The 15,572-nt window shown below is 41.2% G+C and overlaps 1 protein-coding gene and 1 long non-coding RNA gene across 8 annotated transcripts in view; one reads left to right on the forward strand and one right to left on the reverse strand.

Annotated features, from left to right (window-relative positions):
* The window catches only part of GAB1 (GRB2 associated binding protein 1), a 127,909-nt gene that overhangs the window by 52,711 nt on the left and 59,626 nt on the right, over positions 1 to 15,572 (reverse strand). The gene's annotated exons all lie outside the window — the stretch shown is intronic.
* Positions 2,498 to 4,773, forward strand: LOC139176691 (uncharacterized). The gene is made up of 2 exons (XR_011561093.1): positions 2,498 to 3,638; positions 4,039 to 4,773. It is a non-coding gene; the product is annotated as an uncharacterized lncRNA (long non-coding RNA).

The raw sequence follows: 15,572 nt of genomic DNA on the forward strand, positions 1-15,572 counted from the left end.
GACGTAGCCCTATACTATATATTATAAACTTCAAATGAAGAATCCACATTTCTGGAGGCTATCCAAGATCCAAAAGAAGTGTTCTTCAGAACAAAACTGTGTAAGTTGTACAGGCATTTTTTTAACAAAATAAACGACAATCAACAACAAATTCAACTGAAAAACTGGAGGAAATTATATATAATCCTACCACCATCAAAAATACATTTTTCCATATTTTCATCTAATTTTTATCCATGTACATATATACTTTCAAAGTAGCTAACTTTTTTTAAAAAATTGGAGGATAATTGCTTTACAATGTTCTGTTGGTTTTTGCTGTACAAAAGCGTGCATGAGCTGTTAAGTATACATATGTCCCCTCCCTCCTGTGCCTCCCCACCACCACTGTAGCTCTCTGGGTTATCACAGAGCATCAAGCCGAGGTCCCCGTGCTATCCAGGAGCTTCTCAATAGCCACGTATTTCACACATGGTAGTGTATACGCATCAATGCTAAGCAGCTAACTTTTACAATACAGATGATGTGTTTCTGGTTTCCTGAGCCACACTTCTAACTTTCAGAAGCTTAAAATTCTTGGGTTTAAAATTTGAATTCATTAATATTTCACTAATATTCACTAATATTCATTAATTTTTCAAGGTGTTGCTTATCATGCTAGAATTTACAGAAATAAAGGTGAAGCCCTCATTGAAATGCTTTCTGAAACCTGATAAAGAAAACACACTTGAGGACTGTAAAAACACAGGACATTTATTCACCATGGGCTTCCTTAGCACAGAATCCCAGATACACTCTAGCAATTAAGATATTTAATTACTCAAAGGATGTCCTATGGGGCCTTGTCCAATTTTGTACAGAATGCAGTTAATGCTCTAAGCACATAATGGTGAAAACAAACATGTATTATCTTCTCGAAAGAAATGGCAGCCTCTATTTACCAATAATGGCAATCTCATTCTGTATAGAATGATTTATTAAATCTAACAGAAAAAGAATTTATTCCAGAAAAAAAGACTTTTTGATTCTTCAACTTAACATTAGGCATTGTAAACTGAAGATATTCTCAGAAATGTTTATACCTTAAGATTAAAAGATTAGGCGATCTAGTTATACATTATCTACAATGAACAGAGGATAGTTTGGTCCAAAACTGAGGAGAAACCAAGTATCTCTGGCTTCCCTGGTGGCTCAGTGGTAAAGAATCCACCCGCCGATGCAGGGGACCCAGGGTTTGAGCCCTGGGCAGAGAGATCCCCTGGAGAGGGAAATGGTGACCCCCTGCAGTATTCTTGCCTGGAGAATCCCGTGGACAGAGGAGCTTGGTGGCCTAGAGTCCAGGGGGTCGCAAAGCGTCTGACACGACTTAGCCACTAAACAACAACAACAAAAGTTATCTCTGGTTAAAATCTGACTAGCTTTAAAAAAAGAAAATAAAATCAAAAGCACTGGTTCTATATTTTGTTGAATAACTGACCATGTAAAGACAAATTAACGAGGTTTTCATTTAAAGATTAATATTCTGTAACCCTAGGCTGGCAGAGGTTAATGAGTTTCAGGTAACTAGATCTAATTCTTGAGGAGCAAAGACAAGAAAGAAGAAAGAAAACAAACAAAACAAGACCTTTAGCTAGTCTCCTGGACTTTGAGGTCCCCACACCAACCCCATATGGCTTTCTAATCTTTAGGAGCAGCTGGTGAAGAATAATCAGAAATAAAAACTACCCAGCATTGTAGCCATCATGTACTCCTTGTGGGGAGGAGGACAATTCCTTACAGAGGTGGGGTGGGGGGCGGTGGGAGGCAGAAACTACTGGCTGTAAAATAGGCTACCAGGATGCACTATACAACATGGGGAATATAATCAATACTTTATAATAACTGCCAACGAAGTATAACCTTTAAACATTTTATTAAAAATTATAAAAGAGTTGAAAGGGAAAAAAAAGAAGAATCCCTTCTTTGCCCTCTCAGCCTAGTCCTTTCACCAAATGGCTTAGGGAGCAGTTGCACGTAAGCATTTGTTATGTGCAGCCTCCTAAGAACTCTCTCTTCACTGCTCTAGTCTCAAAACCTAACCCACACAATGCTTGACAAAAGTAGGAACCCAATGAGTGGTTACTGAGTGAATGAATGAAGAAGAATATTCACGGATAAGGTGGACCTCACAGGGACCATCATTATGGTCGTCCACAAATAATAATTAGTGGTTTGAGGTTCGATGCCAGAAACACGCTAGAAAACCAAAAGAAATATACTGTGATAATGTATTAATTGGGAAACTATCATTAAGCCTGAATAAGCATTTACACTTAAAATATATAGCTATAAGCATGATAAAGATGCCATTACGTGAAATACACAAAATAGAAAGACCTTCCCCTAAGGTATCCAGAAAGAGTAGCAAACACAGGCAATGCACTGAATAGGTTTCCTTTATATTCCGTTCTGTTGTCTGCCCCCTAGTGGAGTCCTCATGAGCAGAGAAAACGTAAGAAAGGCTGGCACTACAGAAATCAGGAAAACCCAAACCAGAACCGAACAAAGTGCAAGGCACAACGAGCTTACTTCGCACTTCTACGAATCAGTCACTCAAGGACAGAAAGCTAACTTCCAAATTCCTATTCAACACTTTTGCTCCGAAGACAAAACTCTTGTATCAGCTTCGGTAGGTTCACTCTTTCCTTATGCACCTTTGGACCTTTCCTCATTACCTTTTAAGGAGAAGTTGGCATCTCTAGATGGCATCTCTAGGTGGCATATGGGTTTCTGGATCTTTAAGAAGACAATTTACTAACTGCTAGTTTCTAAGTTCACGCGGTCAGCCTGCTTTAATCTCTGGTGTTTTCAGGTGTCTTTGACATGAGTGGCTAAAACAGAATCACTTCTACAAAGATGCCTCTGGCAAGCTCTGTATTCATTTCACTGCACTTCAAATCGAGGGGCCGGTAAAGTGAAACAGAGACGCTCAACAGCGATGGCAGACGTGGCTGAGTGACTCCTCCCAGAAAGCAGGCTTATCTCCATGGGGATCTTTCTGTCTGGAGAGGGGTGTGGGTTTTGTCTATGATCTCATCTGCTGCAGCAGCCGACTCGCCTCCAAACCGGCGGCCCATTTTATACCCGAGTTTCGCACTAACATGTACAGTTCTTTAAATATGAAGATGACAGACACTGCTACTGACTTACGTAAACAACCAGTCACGTGACCCCCTCCACTCCTTATGACTGGTGACACACCTCTGCGAGCCAACCGGCCAGGGTTACAGAAACTTCACTAACTGAACAAAACATCCGAAAATCACTCCTGAAAGGAGATACAAGTCTTAAGCGTTTCGAGGCTTCAGTGACCCAGTGGTTCTACTTCTTAACCTCCGAAAGAATCAGAATGCTAAATAACTTAAAAGTGAAAGTGAAGTCGCTCAGTCGTGTCTGACTCTTTGCGACCCCATGGACTGTATGTAGCTTACCAAGCTCCTCTGTCCATGGGATTTTCCAGGCGATAGTACTGGAATGGATTGCCATTTCCTTCTCCAGAGGATCTTCCCGATCCAGGGATCGAACCCATGTCTCCCACATGGTAGACAGATGTTTTACCGTCTGAGCCAAGAGATGTGATACCAGATTTTCTCCCGTATGTAAGTACTTGCACATCTAAAACTCCTACACTGGTAAGAGCTATTTCCCAGAATTGTATAAAACAATCAAATAAGAGGATCCATACCAAAAAACATTCAGAGATGAATAAAGGGACTAAAATAAACAGTTCCCTTAATTATCATATTTACCGCCCTTTGTAGAAGTGCATTAGTATGATAGTTCTGGCAGGTTCTAAAAACAGTTCATTTCCAGTGATTTATGACTATATCTTACATGTGACACAGTTATCAGCTTTAAACACCCTCACCAGCTTTTTCATGGAGGAAACAGAGAGGCCCAAATCAGGGGAGATGGAGCAGTCAAGGTTTATTTTAATAAGCAAATGCTCAGGGTAGAGGAACACAAGATGTAACTTTTTTTTTTTTTTTCTGTTCTCAGACTGCTGTGAATGCTATGAAAGGCGAGAGGAATGAGAAGACAGCTGAAATACATCTTCCTCTGTTCATTTATCTTTTCCCTTTGGACAAACCCTCGGCAACAGGAAGTATCAAGAACACAGAGGAAAACTCTGTGCTGGTAATGCCTTCCCGACTTTCTTGTTGCTCAGACCTCTACTACAAAGGCAAGGAACAGCAAATTTCCACCTTTGAGGACCCTCAAAAGATTTACTCCAAGCATCAAGGCTCCTATGTCAGGAAGAAGGGATGTGGGGGAACTTCCCCAGCTTTCTATACTTGGATGTTATGGATTCTTCGGTTAATTTTTATCTGCTGTTTTACTACCACATTATTTATAGAGGGCAAAGTAGCTAAAAAACTGACTTTCTTAAAACTTACTATGTTTAGACAATGATATCACTACTAAATTTGAAATATGATATTATGATATAATTCTTCAAGCATGCTTATATATCTAATTTAACGTTTTGAAGTCTGTTCAAGTGATTCATTAAAATGAGTAACAAGGGAACAAATGAGACAGCTGTTGTGTTTGTAGATCTGATTTGCAGCATGCCGTTTGAGCTCAACAAGCTACTCAAGAAAAGAACTGTTCCTATTCTCAAATAATTACATTTTAAAAATCAGTGCAGTATCTCTATTAAAGACTTAAGTTTATACAAGTAGTGCTAACTTTCTGCGTGCTATGAAATTAAACTTACAGCATTCATCACAATTTGTAATCATACTGATTATTTTGTTTGATGGTTGGTTTAGCATCTTCTCTCTCCAAGGAGACAATAAGGAATTAAGAGGAGACTGAGTCTCTCCAGTCCACCAAGCTTCTAGCACGTCGGATGATATGACAGGTGCTGAATAAAGATATGTATATTAAAATGTTCTATTAAATTCATATCTGCAGAAGGTCAAACATCAAGTTGTACAGAAGAACTTATCACACAATACTATAATCCCACCGCAGGCATCCTCACCCTGAGCTGGACTCTAAAGAGAAGCTAGTCCTGGTTTGGGCTTCTCTTGGTGATTACCCTGGGTTGGTTATTCCTGGTTTAACCCCTCACCACAGACCCATTCTCCACCTGTCTCTGTGTCTGGGGAAGAGGTGAGTGTATTTATCCCCCTTTTTCCCAGCTTTACCTAATTCCTGAACACAGAGCCCCTGGGTGGTTACTTATTGTTTCAGGGCTCAGGGGTCTGGTATACACAGCTTTTTAAATGAGCATTTATTATTTCCACCCCTGTTCCTCCAGCCCTAAGGGTATCAGGACCCTCATGTAAGCCCAAGCCACAGCACCATAAGTAGTTCCTTCATTAAGGTCTGCATTTGAACCATATGAACTGAGTCTCTTCCCTGTGCATAAAAGATACATCTTATTTCCAAACACTATGCTTCTACATGACTTCTCATTTTCAGACATAAACCATGGAGGTCTAGCTTTGACAGCTCACTTTCCCCCTCTGCCTCTTCCCCGCTTCCTCCCAAAGTAGCGGTAACCCCAGTTCAGCCCCTCGACCAGATGGATTCTGCACCACATACTAAGCCACTGTGTGGTTTATCAGGCATAGAGCAATTTTCTAGGAACAATTTGCTTTCATTCCCCTCCTCCATCTTTCCTCAATGACCTCCCACTGCCTAATTTTCATCTGCTATCCACATAACTCTCACACTATCAAGGCTGATAACACATTCTGTCCTATAACCATCTCAATTTTGTTGTTTTTTTTTAGAAACTCTATAAAGATTGACTGTAAGAGTTTAAAGTCAATAAAGGGCATTTATACTCTCATGACCATGGATATGTTTTTTCCCATGGCCCCTTGGGACTAGGACTGCACTGGCTTCTTGGCTTGTGCAGGGTCAGCATCATTAGCTGCAGGCCATACAACGGAGAATGCTCCTCGGGTTAAGGTTTAATGGAATCTCTGTTTTCTACTTCATCAATTCCCTTTATCAGATCATCAACCTTTCCCAAGCCTCCCACTGTAACGCCTGCTTATCAACCCTCTCCTTTCCTAGGTCCACTCTACTTGAGTCCTCCCTTGCCCCAACTTCTGCTTCAACAGGGGATCCTTCTGTGATTTCCTGCTGTATTTTCCCAGGGTGGGTCCACCAAGCCCTGCAGGCCATGCTTTCCTCCTTCTTGGTTTATTCCTCATTTTGTTACAGCCAAACCCTAAGAAAGGGTATATGGAAGGTACGCCTTAAAAGATGATAGCAAAAAAGATGCATGCACCCACTGTTCACAGCAGCACACTCTATAATACCCAAAGACATGGAAGCAACCAAAACGTCCATTGACAGATGAATGGACAAAGAGGGTGCGGCATATACATATACGCACACACACATATACACAATGGAATACTGCTGCTGCTGCTGCTAAGTCGCATCAGTCGTGTCCGACTCTGTGTGACCCCATAGACTGCAGCTCACCAGGCTCCCCCGTCCCTGGGATTCTCCAGGCAAGAACACTGGAGTGGGTTGCCATTTCCTTCTCCAATGAATGAAAGTGAAAAGTGAAAGTGAAGTTCTCAGTCGCGTCCAACTCTCCGCGACCCCATGGACTGGAGCCCACCAGGATCCTCCATCCATGGGATTTTCCAGGCAAGAGTACTGAAGTGGGGTGCCACTGCCTTCTCCCAATGGAATACTACTTAGCCACAAAAAACCATGTTATTTGCAGCAACATGGGTGAACCTAGAAATCATCATACTAGGCAAAGTCAGAAAAAGAAAGACAAATACGGTAGGATCGCACGTATATGTGAAATCCAAAATATGATACAAATGAACTTATCTACAAAAGAGAAACAGATTTACAGACATTGACAACAGACTTGTGGTGGCCAAGAGGGGATGAGCATGGGGGAGGAACAGTTTGGAAGTTTAAGATTAACAGATACGTGCTACTATGTATAAAACAGATTAAAAAAGGACCTACTGTACAGCACAAGGAACTATATTTGATATAATAACCTATAACAGAAAAAAATCTGAAAATGAACACACACACACACACATTTGTGTAACTGGATCACTTTGCTGCACACCTGAAACGAACACAACCTAAATCAGCTATACTTCAATAAAAACAATGTTTAAATTAATTGATTTTTTAAAAATGGCAGCAGAGCATAGTGGTTAATAACATTGTATAATCAATTGCTATCAGAAAGAACACTGTTTTAAATATTGGTACTTATTATGCTATTCTCTTCGAATAAAGGGAACAATAATACAGTCTGCTCTCCATATCTGTATGTTGCTCATTCATAGTTTCAACCGATCTTGGATCAAAAATATTTGGAAAAAAGAAACTCCAGAAAGTTCCAAAGAGTGAAACGTCAATTTACCCTTTCAGCAACTATTTACACAACATCTACATTGTACTACGTATCACAGATAATCTAGAGGTGATTTAAAAGTCTACAGGAGGGGACTTCCCTGGTGGCACCGTGGATAAGAACCTGCCTGCCAATGCTGGGGACACGGGTGCCATCCTGGGATGGGATTCCACTCGGTGTGGGGCAGCTAAGTCCATGTGCCACGACTACTGAGCCTGCACTCTAGGGCCCTGGAGCTACGACTACTGAAGCCTGTGCTCCACAATGAGAGAAGCCACTGCAATGAGAAGCCCAAGCTCCGAAACAAAGAGCAGCTGCTGCTTGCTGCAACCAGAGCAAGCCCTCGTGAAAGCCACGAAGACACAGCACAGCCAAAAATTAAATAAATACAAAAAAAAAAAGTCTATAGGAGGATGTGCAATAAGCCATTTTATATAAAGAACTTGAGCATCCATGGATTGTGGTATTCGAGGTGGGTCCTGAACCCCTCCCCCTCAGATACCAAGGGCCAACTGTATTTTAAAACCTCTCTCAAACATTTTTAGTGACAACTAAAGGCTTTAACTGCCTGAGTTATGGGTATCTAGCAATCTTACACTTTACCATTTATAATATTACTTGGGCTTCCCTGGCGGCTCAGACAGTAAAGAAACTGCCTGCAATGCAGGAGATCCGGGTTTGATCCCTGGGTCAGGAAGATCCCCTAGAGAAGGCAATGGCAACCCACTCCAGTATTCTTGCCTGGACAATTCCATGGACAGAGGAGCCTGGTGGGCTGCAGTGCATGGGGTCACAACAGTTGGACATGACTGAGCGACTGAAGCTGTTACAATATTATTAACCCATGAAAACATAGATTTCATGTTGTTTCTTTTATGTGCTCAACTGTTCATGGGTTTAAAACAGAATTCATTCAAAATTTAAAGTATTCTTAAAATATCCTTCTCAGCGCAAAAACGGCTAGAATGACACCAGCTGACAACCTACATGTGTCTGGGGAGGATATTTCAGTGGAAATGACAAATAACTGTATTTAATCTATTTATTCATTCACTCATCCAAAAATATTTACTGAGCAACTTCAGGTACCACTATTTTGGCTCCTGGAGAAACGTTTAGTAGTTCACAAAACAAAAACTGGGACTTCCCTGGTGGTGCAGGGGTTAAGACTCTGAACTTCCACTGCAGGAGGCACAGGTTTCATCCCTGGTCAGGGAACAAGGATCCTTCATATGCATGCCATGCGGCTTGGCCAAAAAACCCAAAGTAACACACACACACAAAAATTCACCTACCTCAGCAAATGTAACTTCTAGCAGAGGAAGAGAAACCCAAGTAAATGAGCAGGACTGATTTTAATTCTGTAACTGCTAGGAAGGAAAACCAAAGTCAATCTGAAAGTGATAACGTTATCTGAACAATCTGAAGGCGAGGCGGGAGGTGATTATAGCTCTCCCGTAAAATGTAGTTTAGTACAGGAAGCCACCACTATTCCTAATACAGTCCCACTGGGCAGTGACGATGATCAAGCTCTCAGGATCAGATCCTGGAAGCTGCACTCTTGAAAAGCTCTGCAGTCTTGTCTTTTCAAAGTTCTCCATCAGCTAATAAGATGAGGTAATAATCAATGCAAGGCTTCACTGTGTTATCTCTGTGCGAGGCCATTACTCTAGTCCCCTGACATCATCAAATACCAATCCTGGACCACTCATCTCTCTGGTGCAATATCCACAAACGGAATAAACAACCCGAGTAAAACAGAAGGAAAAAGAATGAATTTTACTTCAATCATTTTTTTGGTGTGTTTCTTTTAACACTTTCTACTTTCTGTAAATAACTAAGTTCGTTCTTCCCCAACCTGGGAGCGAATCAAGGGGCACTAGAGAGGAGAAGGCAATGGCACCCCACTCCAGTACTCTTGCCTGGAAAATCCCATGGATGGAGGAGCCTGGTAGGCTCCAGTCCATGGGGTCGATAAGAGTCAGACACGACTGAGCGACTTCACTTTCATTTTTCACTTTCATGCACTGGAGAAGGAAATGGCAACCCACTCCAGTGTTCTTGCCTGGAGAATCCCAGGGACAGCGGAGCCTGGTGGGCTGCCATCTATGGGGTCGCACAGAGTCGGACACGACTGAAGCGACTTAGCAGCAGTAGCAGCAGCAGAGAGGATGAAGAAAAGTATTCAGAAATGCAACAAATGTTAAGAATAAGAATAACGGTGATGAAGGCAAGTGGCTAAAGGCAGTAAAACTACTTGGCGTCATAAATATTCAAAATGTGATGATTTTGCATATATATATGTGACAAGTTTTCTGAGGGAGCATACCTTACATACAATGTGTATTTTGTGAACAGTCCTTGACTTGAGGCTGAAAATTTATTTCTGCAGAGGAAAATGATCACAGGCGACAGGCTTTCCTTCAAATGGGAGCAATTAAACTGGATGCACAGAGTAAGGAAGGTGGGCTCGAAAGGGAAGGAGACACAGTAATACTGGTCACCCAGAAGAAAGCCCGCCAGCCTTCCTTCTGACATGGTCTTTCTCTTCTTCTGCTGACAGCCTGGTGTGTTCTTGCTTCCTCTTTTTTTCTCTAACCATTATCCTCTCTCTGAATGCTTGCATTTCCACTTTAGTTCTTCTCGTGCTTGTCATAAGTAACATTGAAGAAAGTCTGTTTACTTTGTTTTAAAGTGACACGTTTAATGTTCTTTTCTGAATCTAAAAAGAAGGTATCTTTATTATTTCCTTTTATGCTTTTAAGCATTTTTTTTTTTTTTTACGTCTAAGCATGGGTCTGTCTTGATGTCTTTTTTCAGTTAAGTCAGCACTGTTAGAAATAAAATGGATCTTAAGCTGAAAATGGTCTTGGATAATTTGCTCGTTCATCAGCTGAAAGCAAAGGCTAGTCTAGCTGAGCTCTCAAAGACTGTTCCCACCACAACAGTAATAATAATCATTGACATTTATTGGGTACTAAGTACTAGGCACTGTGTGTGTGTGTGTGTGTGTGTGTGTGCGCATGTGTGTGTGTGTGTGCGCGTGTGTGTGTTAGTTGCTCAGTCATGTGTTCAACTCTCAGCGACCCCATGAACTGTAGCCCTCCAGGCTCCTCTGTCCATGGAATTCTCCAGGCAAGTATACTGGAGTGGGTTGCCATTCCCTTCCCCAGGGATCTTCCTGACCCAGGGATCGAACCCGGGTCTCCTGCATTGCAGGCAGTTTCTTTACGGCCAAGCTACTCGGGAAGCCCCAGGCACTGTACTAAACACTAAACATTAACACAGTTCTCACCACAACCCTGTAAGGTTGGCACTGTAACGATTCCCATTTATAGAAGAGAAAACACATCACAGAGAAATTAACTTGCTGTAAATGGTAAAGCCAGGGTTTGAACCAATGTCCCCCTGACCCTAAGAGTCTGTACCTTAACCACTTAACACGATACAGGAGGCAGCAAACTTTTTTGTAACGGGTCAGATAGCAGATATTTTAGGCACTGCAGGCTACACATGGTTTTGTCTCATATTCTACTTCTTTTTATTTTTTTACAATTTTTTAAAAAATGTAAAAGTTTTCTTTGGTGGCTGAGACAGTAGAGAAACCACCTGCAATGCAGGAGACCCAGGTTTCATCCCTGGGTTGGGAAGATCCCCTGGAGAAGCAAATGGCAACTCACCCTGGTATTCGTGCCTGGAGAATTCCATGAACAGAGGAATACACTGGCGGGCTACAGTCTATTAGGTCGCAAAGAGTTAGACACAAAAGAGTGAGTAACACACAGATGTTAAGAAGCCAATCAGACCTACAGGCTAGAGTTTGCTGACCCCTGCGATATGACTTTATCAATTCAGATGAGTCACTACTTTTCATTTAGACAAATTTAGATAGAAGCAAAGGTGAAAGGTTTTAGACAGGTAGCTCATAATCTTTAGTCCATGAATGTCCAATAGCTACTGATGATGGGATGCCATTAAAACAGTAAGTGAAAGTGAAAGTGTTAGTCACTCAGTCATATCCCACTCTTTTCAACCCCATGGACTGTAAAACAGTAAAGGAAAAAAAAAATGCAAACATCTTCAAAGCAACCTAACTGTCCATCAACAGATGAACAGATAAAGCAGATGTGGTATATACAATGGAATACTACTCAGCCATTAAAAAAAGAATAAAATTTTGCCATTTGCAGCACCATGGATGGATTTGGAGGGTATCATGCCAACAGAAATAAATCAGACAGAGAAAGAAAAATACTGTATGATATCACTTATACACAATGAACTAGTGAATATACCAAAAAAGCAGACTCACAGGGAAGAAACTAGTGGTTACCAGTAGGGAGAGAAGGGGGAGTGACAATATAGGGGTATAGGATTAACAAGTACAAAATAAGCTACAAAGATATACTGTACAAAACAAGGAATATATCCAACATTTTATAATAACTATAACTGGAGCATACCCTTTAAAACTTATGAGTCACTATACTGTACACTTATAACTTACATAATATGGTACAGCAACTATAGTTCAATTTGAAAAGAAAGAAAATGTAAAAAAACATCAGAATCAAAGAATTGTAGGGGGTTTATGAACACATGGAAGGACATAGAGCTTATGGACATGAACGTACAGCTATCACTGATGGGAATTCACTAAAAAAAAACCTAAGTGAGCCTCAGCAACCTAGGATTTCACAAGTAGAAAACTCTGGATATCCCTATCATTATCTGTTGGACAAAACTACTATTGTAATCTGCTTCCTGACACCCAACAATAGCATCTGCATTTATTTTTGGCCGTAGCACATGGCAGGTTGAATTCTTAGTTCCCTGACCAGGGATCGAACCTCTACCCCCAGAGTTGGAAGTGTGGAGTCTTAACCACTGGACCTCCAAGGAAGTCCCCGGCATCCGCATATTAAAAAACGCCTTCTTTTTCAAAGTCTTTCATCCCAGTTCACTGTTGAATTATCAAAATATTCATTATTTTCAATGTCAGAGATTAAAGAAGGGCAGCTAATTAACTCCTAGCTCAAGTCCCCTGAGGAATTTGGAAATTGTTGAGAATCTGAACTTCGTCTATCGGAATTCTTCCTGGGCCTCCGGCAAGATCCTACTCACATAAAATATTAACACGTCATCATTACCTACCACCCTCTTAAGATTTCAGAATTCTTGAAATAAGATTTATAGGCTCCATATATTTCACTACAACTTAATTTTCCTTTAAAAAACAAAAGTTCTATTTTTTTTTTTGTTCACATGTGCACTGATTCATGTTGATGTATGGCAAAAAACCACTACAATAATATAAAGGAATTATCCTCCAATTAAAATAAATAAATTAATTAAAAAACAAAAGCTCTGTTTCGACAGTCAGTAATCATTTTGCTAAATGAAATCAGAAACTAAGAATTTAAGCCCTTTTTTTGACTCTCCAAGTCAGGTCAAACAGGGCAATCTACAAAATCCCACCTCACAGAAAAGTTACTTCCTTAGAAGTAAACACGTGAAATTTGGTTCCGGGTATAAGCTGTTATTTGTTTTTCTCACTTTGGTGGGGGAAAAATAAAAACTGAGAAACAGTCTCACTTCTACTTTCTTTGCTATCAACTTTGGACCATTGGCTTAAAATAAACTCAGCTATTTTCAGTGGTTAGGCAAAGGGTTACTTATAAAAACAAAAACCAATGCCAACTCACATACGAGCATTACTTGAGTACAAAAGAGTCTAGAGTAAGTTATTTGTCAAGTCTAAAATTGTAGGTTTTTAAAAATATTATGGAGAGACTTGGGGCCATTATTTCATTCCTTCTCATTGTTTCTTAACAACTGCTAAATGCACAAGAATAAAAGAACGTGGAGATCATTTTTCTAAGCATTTAAAAACATTTGCTCTAATACGAGATCTTTACTCTCAACTTGACTCGGCCGTCTTCAAGAATCTGTACATTTCTTCTGTTGAGAAGAGTTGCTTACTTAGTAGTTCATTTCTTTTCCCTTAAGCACTTTTATTTATTTATTTTTTTTAATTGGAGCATAGTAGGCATCCCCGGTGCCTCGGTGGCAAAGAATCTGAGAGACAGATTCAGTCCCTGGGTCGGGAAGACCCCATGGAGAAGGGAATGGCGACCCGATCCAGTATTCTTGCCTGGGAAATGCCATGGACAGAGGACCCTGGTGGGCTACAGTCCCTAGGATTGCAAAGGGTTGGACACAACTTAGTGACTAAACAATAACAAAATAGTTGCTTTACAACAGAGAGACGTGGGTGGACCTAGAGACTGTCATACAGAGTGAGTCAGAAAGAGAAAAAAAAAATCGCATGTTACTGCATATATGTAGAATCTAGAAAATGGTACGGACTTTGAATTACTTTGAATTTGGTTTGAATTATTTCTTTAAAATGCAGAAACTCCTGTATTTCAACTCTGTCTTTTCTTTGGCAAGAGTGACAAGTTAGAGATAACCTCAGAGAATATTTATGTGATTGTTTCCTTTAGCACAAGGGCTTTCCTGGTGGCTCAGATGGTAAAGAACTGCCTGTAGTGGAGGAGACCTGGGTTTGATCCCTGGGTCTGGATCGGGAAGATCCCCTGGAAAAGGCATGGCTACCTACTCCAGTGTTCTTGCCTGCAGAATCCCATGGACACAGGAACACAAAGTATATCTTTGAAAGAGAAAACTCAAGATGAATAAGGCTTCTCTGTGCAACTCTTTTCTCTGTGTTCTTTTCTGTGCTTTGAAATAACTTCTTGCTCCTAGAAAAAGTTTCTCTAGAAGCTACTGTCCTTTGTTCTCGCCTAGTAAGCTAAGGGGTTAAGTTTAATTTACAGAGCGGGCCTTTCAAGATGAATATAGCTAATCAGCTTTCCCTCCCTTTCAGCATATCTCTACCCCTTCTGCATCTTTCTTCCCACCCCTGCCACTCCCTCTAGGCTCACCTAGATTTGTGGTTTAAAGGATCCCTTCCTTCAAAGAGCAGCTAACCTCTTGGTGGTGGTTTAATTGCTAAGTGGTGTCCAACTTTGGCGACCCTACGGACTGAAACCAGTCAGGCTCCTCTGTCCACGGGATTTCCCAAGCAAGAATACTGGAGGGGGTTGCCATTTCCTTCTCCAGGGCATCTTCCTGACCCAGGGATTGACTCCTGCATTGCAGGCAGATTCTTTACCGACTGAGCCACCAGGGAATCCCATTAGGGCTAACCTCTCAGGGGACACACAAATTCTGTGCTGCAACAGCTTTTTCACTCCTCTTCCCCTAGAGCAAGGATATTGAAACCCTTCTTTGAGAAGTTAAAAAGTTCCTTCAGGTTTTAACATCGTATAGGAAAACCCGAACAAATTTTTGGCCAACCCAATTATTTTTCAATAAATAAATAATGGTTGCATTGATTAAGCCGGTGCTCCCCCAGGTATGTTTCTCCATCCTTCTATTATGAATGTCTAGATACATGCCACCCAGTGAGAAATTCCACTTCCAGCCTCTCAGGCAGCCAGATGTGGCCAGCTGACTTAATTCTCTCAAAGGGAGAGTGACCCCAGGGGTCTGTACCTTTTCTGGGGCTGGGCCTGAACATATGGGGCATGGCACCTCCACACTCTTTCCCCTCCCTCCAAGCTTGGACACAGAAGTGCTAACTACCTTGCTCTGACCATGAAGATGGGACTCTATGATGTAGGGGAGGATGGAGTCACAAGGTAGAAGGAACCTGGGTCTGGCAGAACAGTTTCTGCAAGGAGCATGACTGCCTTTCTTTGCAAGCCCGGATGCACTAACTGAAGTTGAATCTTCTTTAATTCACTGCATTTGGGGGTCTCTTTGTTCCAACAGCATGGGTTTTATCACAGTCGCCACAGCACCGCTACCTAGCAGTACATTTTCCTCTGAGGTAAATAAAGTCACTGTTCCCAGTTTCCAGATGAAGAAACACAGACTTGGAAGACTAAGTGACTTCTTTCAAGGACAAAAGCATGGTGCAACGTTCAAAACTGCAGGTCTGCTCGATGCAAATGCCCACCCACGACACTGCAGTGTCCACTGCAGATCACTGTGTAACTCATCCCACTCTGATTCAGATTTTTCGGCTCTGTTATCTCTTACATATCCAGAACAGATATGTTATCTCAAAATGAAGGGGTATCAATTATATTTGGGGTGCTCA

The sequence above is a fragment of the Bos indicus genome, chromosome 17 (assembly GCF_029378745.1).
Source record: "Bos indicus isolate NIAB-ARS_2022 breed Sahiwal x Tharparkar chromosome 17, NIAB-ARS_B.indTharparkar_mat_pri_1.0, whole genome shotgun sequence".
In the NCBI taxonomy this organism is placed as follows: domain Eukaryota; kingdom Metazoa; phylum Chordata; class Mammalia; order Artiodactyla; family Bovidae; genus Bos; species Bos indicus.